This window comes from Molothrus ater, chromosome 9 (genome assembly GCF_012460135.2).
Source record: "Molothrus ater isolate BHLD 08-10-18 breed brown headed cowbird chromosome 9, BPBGC_Mater_1.1, whole genome shotgun sequence".
Taxonomy (NCBI): Eukaryota; Metazoa; Chordata; class Aves; order Passeriformes; family Icteridae; genus Molothrus; species Molothrus ater.
In genome coordinates, this window is record NC_050486.2 from 27,911,844 (window position 1) to 27,927,639 (window position 15,796).

General features: G+C 43.8%; 1 long non-coding RNA gene across 1 annotated transcript in view; it reads right to left on the reverse strand.

Moving 5' to 3' along the window:
• Positions 1–14,944, reverse strand: part of LOC118689570 (uncharacterized) — a 57,926-nt gene extending 42,982 nt beyond the window's left edge. Inside the window, exons 1-2 of the long non-coding RNA XR_004980641.2 lie at positions 14,802–14,944; positions 269–362 (exon numbers count right to left, since the gene is read on the reverse strand). This is a non-coding gene — a long non-coding RNA (uncharacterized LOC118689570). The remainder of the gene's footprint in view (positions 1–268; positions 363–14,801) is intronic.
• Between the last annotated feature and the right edge of the window lie 852 nt (positions 14,945–15,796).

Sequence of the window (15,796 nt, forward strand, 5' to 3'; positions counted from 1 at the left end):
TTAATTCTCCTACGCATTCCCTCAAATGAAAGGTATGCCCCACATTTCAGCACCTCTGTTCATCTACTCCACTGACCCCGCAAGAAATCATCTCACTCACTTTGTTTCCACACCTGGCTTTCCTCTCCTCCAGAATGTCAAACTGCAGAGCAGAGCACACCCAAGAACATACACTTTTCTTCCTCCATCTCCTGAAGCACTTTAGCTCGAAAACCAGCAATTTTTGAGATTACTGGGTTTGCAGATTATAAGAAGAAAAAGAAGGTACCTGAATCATGGTCCTGACTTAGATAGTTCCTGTTCCACAGTCTTGTTCCACCCTGGTGCAGTGATAGCCAGAGCTTCCAAAGGCATGAAGAGAGCTTGAAAAGAAAGGAGGAAAAGGCAGCATTTAGTGATCCCTTATCTCATCACCTGTGCTATCTGCCATGGCTTGACAAAACATGTGGAAACCTCCTGCAGACACTGTACAGGAGAGGTGGACCTGTCCAGAAGTAACACTAATGAAAGCAAGCCTCATACCCAAACCCCATTTTGAAAGAAAGCCTTTATGTTTTTCCAGCATAGGAAATATTTGGGTTCTTTTTTACTCAGTGGCTCCTGACGTCCTAAAAATTCCTATGTGTAAATGCCAGACACCCAGCTGAGTCCAAGGAGAGTCACGAATGGCCACCTGCAAATCAGTGCCCACTGCTCTGCCGAGGTCACCATCTCCATGGCATGACAGTGACATTCCCTGCAGCAATGCCAATCGAGCTGTGTGGGAGAGGCCATAAGGAAAAGTCCCAGGAAACTTTGTAACTTGCATAACTTCTAAACTTTGCCCAATTAAACTGTGGTTCCATTAAACTTTCCTTTAGCTGGCAAAGGACTGGCTGAGTTATTATGGGGAACAGCCCCAGGCAATTAAAAGCAAGAGCAACATTACAAATCTACGATTTGGTAGACAAAAATCCCTTACAAAAGATGCAGCCTTACAGAGTTATAGCTTACCCAAATGGGGAAAACCAAATTAAATGAAAAAACATATTGTATATTATCTTAATTTATATATGAGATTTTAGACAGTTCCAGATTTCTAGATTAAATACAATACCATGTGGCTCCATTAAGCCTCACTGGCCTTTTAGAATATTATTAAAAGAAATAATATATAACAGTTTGAAAGGTTTTTGGATGCTTGGTGGCATCATTATGCAATTTATTAATATGTGGGCAGAGTGACTAATGCCTCTGAGGATGTATTTTTAGTTTCAAAAATAAAATATATAAAAAAGAAAAGTGTGCTGGGGGGGCCAAGAAGGAAAAGCAGCTACAACTGGGTTTGTGCTGGAGGCATGTGATGGCATCCCTCATTCTGCCTGTCCCTCCACACACCCAGTGCCCAGAATAGCCCTTCTCCTTTCACTTATGCCATTCCCAAAGGGGCCCAGAGGCTCCAGCTATTGCAATTTGGTAGAATTTGGATATTTAGCTCCATTTCTGGCATCTTTCCTCCATTTTTAAGGCTGAAAGGGACAATTCAGATCATCTAGTTTAACGCTCAATATAAATCCCCAAGAAAATAATTTCACACATTCACTCGCTAATTGAGCCTACTACTATATGTTTCACCAGTCATCTGGGCTGGCCTCCAGTTCTGATTTCAAGATGCAAAAGGATGACAAATCCCCTGCCCCCTTCAACAGTCTGCCCCCTCTCCCTTCCCAATCTCTCAATTTTGCCTGTCTTAAATTTCCAGCCATTGCATCTCATTATGTTTTTCCCCCATTAGACTATAAAGCCCTTTTGTACACAGTATTTTTTCCTCCAGAAGTATTTTCTGCCCAGAGTCAGGGCACTGCCTGATCTGCTTTTTTTGCTAAGTTCACCAAATGGAGCACCTTAAGCCTCTCTCCACAAGATTTCTTTTTCCAACCCTCAAATCATCCCTGTAAAACTGAGCCATAGGCTGACAGTTTACAGCCTTCATCATGAAGCTGAGTCCCTGAATCTCAGGTTAATAAACTCTCTATTTTTTAATAAGGCTTCTGTGAAATGACCAGAAATAGTCCCGCAGGATGTGTTATTTGGAGGTAACTATTTCCACATGGGCTGGAGGTACAACCCTGGGAGCAAAGCCTGGAGAGAGCAGTAGGAGAGTTCTTTACCCTTTCCTGCAGCCATTTTTAGCACTCTTCCAAGCTGCATTTCAAAACCCAGGATTTTTCTGGAAAGGCCCATCCTGGTGGACGTTTCCTAGACCACTAGGAAGAACCTGAACGATTTTACCTCCCCTTGCACACACAGAAACCAGCTCCTGAGAAAACTGCTTCTCCCAGCACAAAACCTTCCCTGTGCTCAACAGCACTGGAAGCCCCATCTCCATCACAAGCAGAGGTCTTGGCACATCTCACTTCCCAAACCACTCCTTCCCCAGGCCCAAAGAGATATCTAGAAAATCTATGAGACATCACCAGAGCCCCTCCTTCCCCAAAATTAATAGTATAAATTAATTAATAAAAAATAAACCCTGGGGTTTTTCTTTGCCATTTTTTCCAGTATTGGTGTCCATGCTTTGGAGCTGCTTCTTCCCAGTATTAATTGGTTTATTTGCTTCTTGTTAAATGATAGTGGAATTTCACAGGAAGCTTGGCTCTAGATCATTGGAGAAAACTTCCCAATATTGCCAAAAATACAGTGAAATGACAAGACATGGTGAGTTCTAGACAGTCTCCTCAGGCGCCGGAGCTACAGCTCACTGTTCCACAGAATCTGGATGACATAATACTCCACTTTTTCATCTGTCCTGTTTGACTTGGATGTGAGATTACACACCAAATGAGGAGTTTGAAAGAAGTGCCAGCTCAGTTCCATTTGGCCTGGCCTTTATATACCCCACAGGGACAAACTTGCTGTTCTGAACTGAGACCAAAAATTTTGGAGTCAATCATAAGTGATAAAATATCTGAGCGAGGTCAGTGCCACTTTTAAACTTGTTTTCCTCGCTTGATTTGTTTGACTCTCTGTTGCTCAGCTTTACTCCCAATGCTAGTGATTAAAATCCTTCCAGACAGACCATTCACTTCACTTCAGGCCATTTTCTACTTCCCAAAGTTGCCTACACATGTTGTGAAATCTTCCCGTGACTTAAGAGCTCCCCTAACCTACTTTAACTATTTGGTTTCAAACAAACCTTTTGTTCCCCCTCTCTGATGAAAGACCACCAGTTTAAATGCAAACGTGAGTAGGCATTACAACTAGAGCAAGCCAGCTAACATGACCCTCCTTCCCAGCTGTGAATTGTCCACAAAGAACATATGGAACATCTGGATTAGAAGAACATGCCATTGATTAGTGACTCGGCATCCCAGTACTGGTGTTACACCCAAAAAGTAATGCAGGCTTGTGCAAGTCGTCTGCAAAATCTATTCAGTTTACAGGAGATTTTGGATTCTGGTGTAAAATTAAAAATTTCCACATGGCAAGCAGAATTGCTCAAGTTTTCTCAGAAATATCTGTGCTAGGGAAACCTAAAAGCCTGGTTTTATTGTGGAAGCAGGAAAGAAAGGGTCAAAAATGCAAATAGGTTTGCATGCAAAGCAAATAAAAATAATCTTTGAAAGGAAAGAACATTAGTGGATGTTTCCTAATGGTCACCGTTCACCCTGGTCATTTTTTGCACTCCACTTGCCAAAGGCATAAGGTTTTAATTTATAGTCAATGTAATGTTTGTAGTTTCATCTCCTTGAACGATTCTTTGGGGAATTGTTGCAATAGCTATATTCTGGGTTTAAATTGCATTTATTTTTTTTTTAACCAGAACAGAATCTTACCAAGGAGTGAAACTGGAAAGGATAAAATTAGATTCCTGAACCTTCATCTCTTTTTAGAAACAGACATGAAAAAAACTGCATCCAGTTTTGTTAAATATTTTTTCCACATCTGGTGTTCAGTCAAAACCATAAGAAAAGTGCTGGAAATCTCACAAGAAGGCTCGTACTCTTGTGATTTCCAGTCCAATTTTTGCAGCCACAGGAGATCTGTATAGTTCAGATAAGAATCTGAAGCAGAAGCCAAACCCAAACTGTGAACCTCCTGAGGCTCACCCCACCCACAACAGCTTATGTCTTTACCCATCATTTGCAGCAGATGTTCTCCCAAATTCTCTAGTGAGATAAATTCCATTAAAAGTTTCAGGAGAAAGATTATAAGATACATACAATACCAAATAAAAGTGTCCAGAGGAGCTCATCATGGCCCATTAAACTATTGTTAAAGACCTTCATCCAGCAACATCTATTGATTAGAGCAGTTTGCTTCTCCTTAGGACTCATTTTTCCATGCTGAGCTTTGGGGGCTTTTTGATCTAAAGGCCACTGACGTCAATGAGAGCATTTCCATTGTCTTCAGTGGGCTCCAGATCAAGACCTTGACAAGCTGGTTCCCCCATAGGTCAGTCTGGAGAGTGGGTTTCTGCCAGCAGATTGTCCCTAGAACATTTCACTGTAGATTTACAATCTTTATAAAATTTTTAAATGAAGTTCTATAGTTAGATTCATATGGTAAATCATAAATTACAGCAGACTCTGCAAGCTTGAGTTTGAGGGTTGGGATTTTTTTTTTCATTTTGCTCTCGGGAAACATATAGCTTTTTTTCCATAGGAACTTTTCTCCAAATGCTAATTTTACCTGCTTTCTTTCTTTTTTTTTTTTTTCTCTCAACATGTGCATTTTCACTGCCAAATTCCTCTGAGGAAGGTTGTGCCTGTGGCAGTGTTGGTGATGTGGGCAGGCAGGGACTCACCATCCTTTGTCTTGATGTTTGTTGGAAGGGCAGGAGGTGTTTTTGGGCTCTGCCTGGTACCAGACTAGTGAAAAAGGAAAGCAAGCCAAGAGTTTCAGAGTACTTTTCCCTCTTAAGGGGTATTTAAAGTTGGAGGAACATCTTATATCCAACTCCTCCATCAAACCCTTGAGGGATAAATCCCTGGAGCAAGGGATGATCCTGATGCAGAGCCTTGCACACATGAACAGTGGTGCCAGCTGGGACCTCAAGGATCTCAACATTCCTGCAGTCACCTGGCCATGTGAGAGCAAGGACACAAGGGACAGTCCTCGGACACTCGAGTCCTAATTCAGATTCCCCCTCTCCAGAGCCTAAATTTAAGAATTCAAGCAGCATTACCAGGCCCATCTGCAAAGTGAGAGCAATAATCCCACAATACCTTCACAGAAAGGCTGCGAGGCCACGAACTCTCTCTACACAGAGTAGTACTGTTCAGTAGTAAATGAAATCTGTTTTCACTTCCAAGGCTATGGCATAAATTACTATAGGCAGAAATCCAGCCTAGCAGGCAATGAACTGGATGAGGCCCACTCAGTTCCTTCCATCTTTAGCTTTGATTTTCATTGTTCTGTTTCATTAATAGAATTTCCTTTTTTTTTTCTTTTTTCCCTCCCCCTGCTGTAATTTTTCTAAGCTGTTAATTTGCCAGCAGAAAGAACAGCCTCAAAATTGTATACCAGCTCCTCCAAAGCACCCACAAGAATCTGAACAGTTTTTAGCAGACTCAGCGTTTTCCTCTTTACTTCACAGCCCTGGTATATATAGAAAAAGAGGCTGAAGAAAGTCTGTTGTTGTGTTTTCACTGGGGGACCATAATCTGGCCACTTGTTTTCTGCTTAAAATACATTGCATTCTGCAGAGATTGTCCTTAAAATCAGGGTTATCCTCCCAAGTCAGTGGGGCTGCTACAATTGGCACCACAGGTTTTGAAGGACATAAATATCACCCTAAACCAGGCGTCAGCTCAGAATGCCTTAATTCATTCTATTGTCTCATTTATTCCTTTTGTTTTTAAGGAGGGAAATTCTTCTCAGATCATCTCTGCAGGAAGGAGAATGGGGAACATTCTCAGGAAAACTGTAAGGAGCAACAAAATTGTCTGAAGATTTTTCCAACTCTCTCCTTTGCTTTCCCATGTTCCCAGCCCCTAAATCCTACCAGGGACCAGCTCCACTGCTGGCCCCTTCTCTGATCAGTGGTGTCAAAGGCTGTGGAAGAACAGGCATTTCATCACCTCTAGCTGCCCCTTCTAAATCATGATGTCTATGAAAGGAATTAACAGCAATAAATTTGATTCAGATCCTATTTTTTCCCCAATAGCAGAGTTTGTGAGTGCATACAAGTGCTCCCTCTGGAAAGAGGACTGGAAAGCTAAAAATAAATAAGATGAATGAGGGATTACAGGATAAAATGATGGCCACTTGCAGCCAAACAGGATTCACTGCTGGAGACAGATAAGTCTCTTCTGATGTTGAGAGCAGTAGAGAATCTGCTCCATAATTTTTGTTCAACCAAGCTCTCCTGGAAGTTCAACCTGACCATCTACTATTTCCTTGGGGCACTGGCAGGGAGGATTTTTGATGTCAACCTCTGCAGGAGGAGCACGTCCTGATTGATGAGCTCAGTCAGAGTGCTGGGGTCTGTAGGGTTGGATGAGTCAAGTTTTAGGGACTGAGGTGAGAAGGGTGGTGTGGAAACCATCACCTAATGCAACCCTTGCCAAACTTACCTCCTCCCAAAAATGATTAAATCCTCACCAAGGAGGTTTCTGCAGGCAATTAGGAAAGGGCACATAGCAGGACATTACCCACCCATATCTGAACTTGGGATTTCCACTGTAGTTTGGCTTCGCCCATCAAAAAGCCCTTGCTTTACCTCCACTTTTGAGATACAAACTCTCCAGCACAGAAGGGTTAAGAATGAGCCCAAGTCTCAGAGCCAGAAATAAAACTCATTAGTTCCTCATCCACAGGGAGCCCTTTGCTTCCGTCTCATCCGAACTGCCGTACAAGCACCACTGTCAAAGGCATCTCAAAGGAGCAGATCAATTTTATAGTGGTTTTACTCTTTGAAAGCATGAACAGGCTCTCCATTAGGAGCTATAATTTATCTGTCTGTGACCACTGACTGCAGGTCTATGAAATGCATCTAAATGGATTGCATGGAGCCAGAAAACTCAACCCAAGTATGTATAGCACCCATATAACAAAGCTCTGCAAGGCTGAAAGTGCAGAATATCAGCAACTGCTCTGGTTTCTGGATTGATTTGGGAGGTAGGTAGGCTTAGCTGAGGGCTGTGGTTTCTAAATTGGACATGGTTACCTAAAACTATTGGAAATTTGAATTGCATGTCAGATGTCTGGAATAAATGGACTCAAGAGACGTAAGAAAAAACATGTGGGCCAGTATTTTTCTCTTTTTTTAATGTCTTTTGGAAACTGTTTAAATCTCATCTGGGGCTTGTATAGTTTCTTTGTTTAGTAATTCAGAATTGAAATTCTTTATAAAGCTTTGCTAATCAAAAGGTAAAAACTTGATTGTTGCACACAGAGCCCTTCATCCTGAAAGATGCCTGTACACTTTCCAAAAACATACTCTCCTTTCCAGAAAAGTAAATGATCCTTTGCAAAATAGGCAGTGCAGTTATTTTATTTACCTCAAGTAGACCGAATTTAAATTCCAAGCTGGGCCCTCATGGCCCGACCCTGGTTCTAACTCTGCCAAGAGCTGTTGTAGCTGGGCTGTTCCCCCCAGCTTCCTGGTGCAAGGCAGACTTTGGGCTGCACATCTTTTTAGCAAGACCATCCAATACAATGATGGAGATTCAAGCCATAAATCTCCTGTGGACTGCAGTCACCTCTGGGGTGAACTATATCACCTGGTCCATATCAAAGGCTGTATTGTCCCCCCATAACACTGAAAGAGACACAAGAAAACACCTTTCTGTAGGCAGAGGGGCCTAACCTGAACCAAGGAGGCAGAGCTTAGGATGAAATGTTTCTCACCAAGGTGTTGCTTTGGTTCATAAAAAAGAAAAGGGAAATTTTCAGCCTTACCACACCTTGGAGATGGCACATGGCTTCCTGTGCTCACTTTGAGGTCTCCAATCTCTGTTTTTCTCAACCTTCATTGTTTGCTTGGTCAACCAACCAACCAACCTACTCTTCTGCTTCTTTTCCCACATTCTTCACCTGGTGAATCTTCCCACTTCTAATGTTCTCTCAGAAGTTCCCAGAACAATGCAGATGTTTTTAAAAGCTTTTCTACTTCTTATTTCTTATAGCATGCCCAATCTGGACAAGAGATCTTATCTTTCTCTTTTCACCTGACAAAGACGCAAATGCTCAGGCCTAGAAAATGCTGGGAATGACATAAGGGCATAAAAATATTACTTTTTGTTCTAGGATACCTCTTCCTCTCCAGGACTTTGAATACAATGAAAAATGGCAGATAATCTGTGTAGGAGTCCAGGCAAAACTTGCAGCTCCTTTCAGCAGAAACCTGCAGTAGTTATTTCATCTGAACTCATGTTTCTAAAAGCCCTAAACTACACCAGCTAAAGCAGAGTTAATGGCAGCATATAAATGTCATTGGAAAGAATTACTGCTGTTTTATTTGCTGCTTTTGCAGACATTCAGGAATCTCCATCCACGCTCTGGTTTGGATATATGGATATTCTGGGCTGTGCAGTCTTGGCAGGGTTAAATTGCTAGGAATAAGAAAGGACATAAGCTCTTGGAAGGATTTGACACCCCTCTCTTTCCCACTCCCAGCATTCAGGTGTGCCAAGTTATGGTTTCTTTTAGATCTGCATAATTAAATGAGTGATGAAGATTTTCTCACCAATATAAAACTAAATTATTTGTTGCTTAAATTAGAACTGTATCCTCTCCAGGTTGTCAGCTGGTGTCAATCAGCCTGTTCTGGGACGCTTCTTGGGAATAATACCACGAAAATCAGGACAGCATGGTGCAACCCCAGCACCAGGATTGGGAAGGGAGCTTTGGAGTGACCAGAAGAGAAGCAATTCTTGAAACACTCTTTTTTTTTTTTTGGAGGTGTTCTAGTGTTCGGGCACTATTCGGGCACGGAATTCTCACTCTGGGAGGCAGCTTGTGGAGCTGTGGAGGACACGGAGAAATGCTGAGGGGGAAGCCCACGCAGTTTTTCTCCCGGTTTAACAGACAGCCCGGGTTCATAGTTGCCAAATTTTGCGAGCAGGCAGTAGATTTACGAGCCCCAGGAGCGCACCCGGCTCCAGCTGCGGAGCTGCGCGGCCGCGGAGCCCGGGGACCGCGACGGGGCAGGAGCCGCTGCCCCTCGCTGAGCTGTAGGGCTGAAACCCAGTATAAACTGGGGGAAAACAGCTATGAAAAGGGGGAAAAGTAAAGAGGAACAAAAGGAAAGGGGCAAATTTCGGTCTCATCCCCATAGTCCGCACTTTTAAGGCGATGAGATTACGCCGGTCCCTGAGCATCGCAGGGCTTGCAGTGGCAACACCCGGGTTGGGAAAGGAGGAGAGTTGGGAAAGGAAAACTCTGGGGAAGGGGGATAAAGAGGCGGACGAAAAGGATCCGACGAGAAATCCTGTAAGGTTACGAAAAAGAGTAACTTGTCCACAGGGTGTCACTCTTGACCCACATTTGGGCCAGCACCCGGCCTGGTCTGCGGCCCCAGGAAAGTGGGGATTTTTAGTTCCACAAGAAGTCTCCAAAAAGGCAAAAGCCTCAAAAAAGGGCAGACTGGCACCTGTGGGTGTGCTGGCCTGGAAAGTCACCTGCCTGGCTGCTCCTGACCCTGCCTGCCCACCTGGCCTTCCTTGCCCGTGCTGCACCTTGCCTTGCCCTGTCCACAGAGGACAGCTTGAACTGTGGCTTCCTTAGACCAGGCTCACAGCCCACCATGGAAAAGGGGATGAAGAGTGGAAGAAACCACTCTTCCCCACAGCCAAACTCTTTCTCACCATTCTTGCACAAACTCCTGGCATTCCCCTTCAATATTTCAGGAGTTTTATCTTTGCATGAAATTCCCCCATATCCCATACTGTCAGTCTGCTCTTTCCCTGCAGGAAACCTCCTGTTTCTCAGGCACTTACTCATGGAAGATGCTGCATTACAGCTTTATGGTGAGCCCCAAACCAGGATAAATCAAGTGCTGATAATCCCTTGCTTTTGGTAGCTGCAACTCAGCAGAGATTAAGGGGGTTCTTAGGTTAGGGAGAATGAGTTCCCCCCTTGTTTTCTGCATTGAACTGTAGGCTTCTGCAGCCATGAGGGCAAAGCTGGGGGTTGTCTGAAAGCAGGGAGAGCCCTGACCTTTGGTGGGATGTGGTGCAGAGGCCAGGCAAGGCAAGACTGCCTGCCTGCATTGCCTGTGCTAGCTGAAGGGTCAGTTGATGCATCAGCCTTCCCAGGACAGGCACAGGAAACTGCGGTCATCCACCAGGCATGGAGGGGCTGCAGGCTGACATGGATGCTGGGGTCAGCAGCACAGCAGCCAAAGTACAGGCTGCAACTTTTATAAAGCATCAGCAGAGCATGAATTATGGTGTGTCCTCCTGGCAAGGTTCCTGGAGCAGAGGACACACCAGCAAGAGTGCTATCTCCTCTTCCAGGGCTGGTTGGGACAGGATTTGTGTGTAGTGTGTACAGCACATAATTCATCAGGCTATCACTTACAGAGCATGAGCTCAGCACTGCAGCACTCTCTGACATTTTGAAATATTCTGCTGGGGGCCCAGCAGTTTACTGGGAGCATTGCACAAGATACATCCCAAAAGGGATGCTGTCCTCCTCCTGCACAACTCATCCCTCTGCAGGGAGGTGTGCCCCTGAAAAGTCCACATCTATTAATCCTACCTGTGCTCCCTTGTTTGTGCAGTGACTTCACTCTTCTGCCCCAGGACAATATTTGTAAGTGTGCTCAGTAACATTTTAAGCACTTCTCCATTTTCTTTCAGAACATCCTGAATGTGTCTACCCTGAGCTTTTATGGAAACACCTGCAATATGTAAACGCAAATGTATAAATCTCTGTAATGCGAAAAAAGCAGCTTCATGAAGCTGTACAAGAGTGCAGCCATATGACTGCAAAACTTCATTTATAAGTATCTAAATATAGATCATAGCAAGCAGCAAACCCAGCCTTCAATTTTAAAAGCGAGGGCATAGGGGAGAGCGCAGAGTCAGCACTTCTTAAATAAGAAGTTCTTCTTGTACTAATTCATTTACAGCGGCATCTTCCTTTGACACAGCAAATTTGCATCACCGAATCCTGATCACAGAGACATAAAGATTTTTATGGGAGTCGGAAATAGCCTCCATGCAGGCGCTGCTGTGGAAGCACTGCACCATCACCGACCTCTGCGCCCAGACAAGGGCACGCTGCAGTTCCTGCACCAAGTGCTGCACAGGCTTTGCTCCTCCAGGTGCTTTGATCACATCCTATTTCCATTCCCTGGTCCCAGTTTGCTCAAGTTATTTCCCAGCACCAGGGGCTGTGATTGCCCATGATCCCATTTGGAACATTAAGCCAGAATGTGCAGGCTAAGCGGAGAATGCTGGACACATTCTCTGTTCCACCTGCCCACACCTGCAGCTCAACTGTTTAGGATGATGGGGATGTCTTAGTCTGGATGATAGTCCTTCATCAGGAACAATAGTGACAGGATAAGGGGGAATGGCTTCAAACTGAAAGAGGGAAGGTTTAGGTGAGATGTTAAGAAGAAATTCTTCCCTGTGAGGGTGGTGAGGCCCTGGCAAAGGTAGCCCAGAGAAGTGGATGTGTGGATGACACATCCCTGGAAATACACAAGGCCAGGCTGGTTCAGGCTTGGAGCAACCTGTTCTCATGGAAAGTTTTCCCCCCAGAAGATCTTAAAGGTCCCTTCAAACCCAAACCATGTGAGGATCCTATGATTCTATACCCCACACATCATTGTGTAGCTGTCTATTGCCATTATCTGGGCTTCCATTAGGCATGAAACTTTCCCAAATCATTCTTCTAGCCTTGCTGTTTCCATAGAAATACATTTTAAATTTAGAAAAAGTCAACTGTCCTTTGAAAATCACTGAAAACTCTGCAGAGAGACAGTGGCAAGTGTCCTACCCAACTTCCCCTGGTCAAACAGTGGAGCAGTTTTGCAGGATTCAATGATTCTCCATGTTTGCACAAGGAATAACCTCACAAACCCATCTGGCATGGTTTGAGCAGAGAGCAGAATGAGGAACTAAGGCTTTGAGAGCCAAAACTCTAATAACGTGAAATTAGCCTTGTTCTGGGTTTACAGGAACCACTTCCTAAACCTTGAGGATTGTGTCCAACTCACAGCCAAGACTGGATCCAGCTGCAGGGAACAGGAGATGTTTGGGGAAATTACTCCCTCCCCTTGGACACCTACCCCAGTGCAGGAGTGGTTGTGAGAAAAGCTTGAGACAGACCCAACAGGGAAGCACTTTTCCAACCTGAATCCTCACCTGGGAAAGCACTGCTGTTTAGGAATGGGATTTAGGTCTTATAGCATCAACAGGACCTAAGCAGATGCTTGAATGAATCCCTACATCTAAATCACCACAGAGACTGCTCTGCAAATTCCTGAACATTTTCCACTGGAATAATCAGAAGATCACACATTTTCTAAATATTGCATAAGTTGGCTAGTTGCTTGAATTTAAAATTTTGGGGCAAGGATCTGTGTCATTATCAACAAAATCTGAAATTATTATAGAACCTTTTTCACACTCTCTTTCTTACTCACTGATTTCCTATTTAATAAACATAAAGAACATTAACTGGTATTTGTTTTCAGCCAAATGTTGAAGCACTGATATTTTCTTACAGAAGAAAAATCAAGTCACAACTGTTTATGTTGGATGGGACATACAATGGAACACTGTGATGTTCTCAGATCAGGATATCCAGCTGAAGCTGCTGGACTTTGGCACATTGGTGTGATCCCAGAACACACTGCTGCATTTTGATTACTCCCATTAGATTTTTCCATAGTAAATTTGAGATTTTAATTTGGAAGCTTCCTTTTTCTTCAATTAAAAAAATCCCAAACACCCAGAAATCTTCTCTAAACATCATGCACTAGTCTGAAGAGCCAGTACCCGACCAAAGAACACCCACCGCAACCATTCTGGATTTTACCTATTAAAAATACATCTGTATTAATAGCAGTTTCCTGTGCTCATGTCTGTGCCCCCTAGTGCTGCCTTATGTGTTTAAGAGCATTTTCTGCCATGGTGTTTGGCCAAAATCCCAGCATGACAACCACAACTGCCCCACTCACACCGTCACGGGGCAGGCAAGAAGCAAAGGTGCCATCAGATGGGAGGAGATGACAGAGGTCTGCCAAGAACTGGCAAGGCCACAAAGGCAGGGGGCAAAGCAGCTCTTCCTCCTAACCAAAAAGTGTGAGCAGAGGCTGTTACACTCCCTGAACTCCAGAAATGGAGGAGGCTGCAGCTACTTCATGCTCCAAAGCCCAGCTTCTTGCAGCCACCCAGCACACAGAGGCAACACATTAATTATAAATACATATATATCTCCAAGAATGACCTGGTAACTGTTAAAAAGTACCTACATTATGATACTTTACTACTGCTTTTGTTGGACTCACTCTGCAGTTACAAAGTGGTTGCTAAGGAAAACCAATCTCTTGGTTTTGCCACGAGCAATTTAACTCAGGTTACCAACACGATGGTTATGCAGGGCCAAGGCTAACACTGGCACCCAACCATGTTATCCATCTCTCAGTTGTGGCTCCCCAATAATGAATGCTCTGCCTCATATTACATATCCACAAGCTCAGGGAACAAATGGCACCAGAAACCCAACTGTGCTACAGGAAGGAAAACCCCAGGAGCAGATACCTCGTGTGGCTTGTGGTTCCTTTCATGTGATTCCTGGTTTTGATAAAGAGGCAGAGCTGGCTTTCCTCTTGCTCCATGGGGAAGGTTTGTGGATGAGTACCTTTACCACCCATAGGTTTTGTATAGACCTTGCTTTTCTTACCCCTCAGATTTGGTTTTTTTGTGGCTGCTCAACACCTGACTGCAGCACTGCAACAGTCTTGGGTACCATAAAATCTGGAGCAAGAATCCACTGACAACTTTGGAATTGCTTTTTAGGCTGCAGGATTTAATCCATGGTACACAGGGGGATCTCTTTGTCAAGGGACTGTGTTCAGTGTTCTCTGCCATTTGACTCACCCATCTCTGATACACAGAAAACACAAACTGTGGTTATTTACAACACCAGAAATGATAGGGCAAATCATGGGTCACTTACTCCTCATCTGAGGCACAAAAACACAGGCAAAAGCTCTTTAGTGTTCTCATCTGTCCCACTACTGCATGTTAAAAACACTGACAGGAAACCATATTTAACACTGTGCTGTTTTCTCAGAGTAGGAGAGAGACAATTACAGGGAATCTGGAACATTTAGACCACATTTAAAACAAGGTAAAAAATAACAGCAGGAGAATTTGCCATTTCCATTCTTTCCCAGCATGTTTGGCCTAGGGATTCCCACCTGCTCCCACTGGGGAAATCACCATGACTTTCCAGCTATGAGGCCAGCACAAAGAGGTGACTATAGGAGTACAGGAGTTCCAGTGCCAGTGCTGGTCACCAGGGAACTGGTTTGGACAGGTGAGGAACAGAAATAAATCTGTGGTCCCTGTCAGCCCAGAACACAAAGAAATGTTTTTTCCAGTTTTTTCTTCCATCCTGCTCAGGGACATAGGAATAGGAGCAATATTTGTATTTTATTGCCTATTCTGGGTTACAACAGCACAAACTAAGTACTTCAAAATTGCAGGCTGCTTCTTAAAATTGCAGCTGCATGGTGCCAGTGTTAGGAATGGTTGTCCATTGTCCTTGCCTGGAAAAGTGGCCACACTCCCTTGCCTCTTCCTGCTTTCCCCACGCTGGGAGGTGCTAACACTTGTCGGGATAGGGATACTTACCCAAAAAACTCAGCAAGGCTGGATCCCAATGGGAAACAATAGGTAAATGCTGGTGGTGGATCATCTGCACTGTCTTACCCTTGAAGGAACAACAGCAATCTCTAGCCCTGGAGGTGAACCTTAGCTCCAGATGAACCTTCTTGGCCCCTAAAAACAAAGCAAGGCTCATTAGCCTAAATTAGAGCCATCAACCAGACATTTAGGCTTCAGATCATTAAGAGGTGCTAATGGCAGCCTGCAGGCATCCTTCACCCAAACCTCTTTCATATCCTACCTTGATGCTGGTGTGAATGATGGCTCCACACTCTCACCTGTGTTTGCCACCTGTGACAACACTTTCACAAGCATGATCAAAAGTTCTGTGCAAATCAGTTCTGGACTGTTTTGTTTCAAGTCTGAAAAAAAATCAAAACAAAAGGGATCTTCAATATTAAAATAACAGTTTATTGCTACAGCTGAGGCAGCTTCTGGCCATTGCTGCCTTCTGAGATGTCACAGAGATGTCCCATCCTCTGAGCAAGCAGAGAGCACCTACCCCAAAGCCACCCCACAACCATGAGAATGCACCAAAGCTATGCTCCTCCATTTCAGGTTAAAATTACAGATTTAACTGTATCATAATTTACCACACTCGATTCTTCAGCATCCAATCTTCTCCTTATTTTCAACATCCCCACATTTTTCATTTTCTTTTCCCATCACATATTCATTGGATGCTGTACAAACAAGTGTAGATTTAAAGTGTCCCTGTAACATTTTACTTATTCCGTGACTTAATAATAAAAGGAGCACTGAATAGAAAGGCTAGAGTTCAATTTCTGGGCTCTATTGCCACTTGCAAGCTGCACTCTCCCAATGCTCCTCGCTTGAAATACAGCCACCCATTCAGCTTTATGCTGCCTCTGGAGCAATAAAACTGCACTTTGCTGGAAGAATTTTAAATAGTTCTACTCCAATGCAGAGATCTTTAAAAAAGAAATCTTAAAAATGTAAAA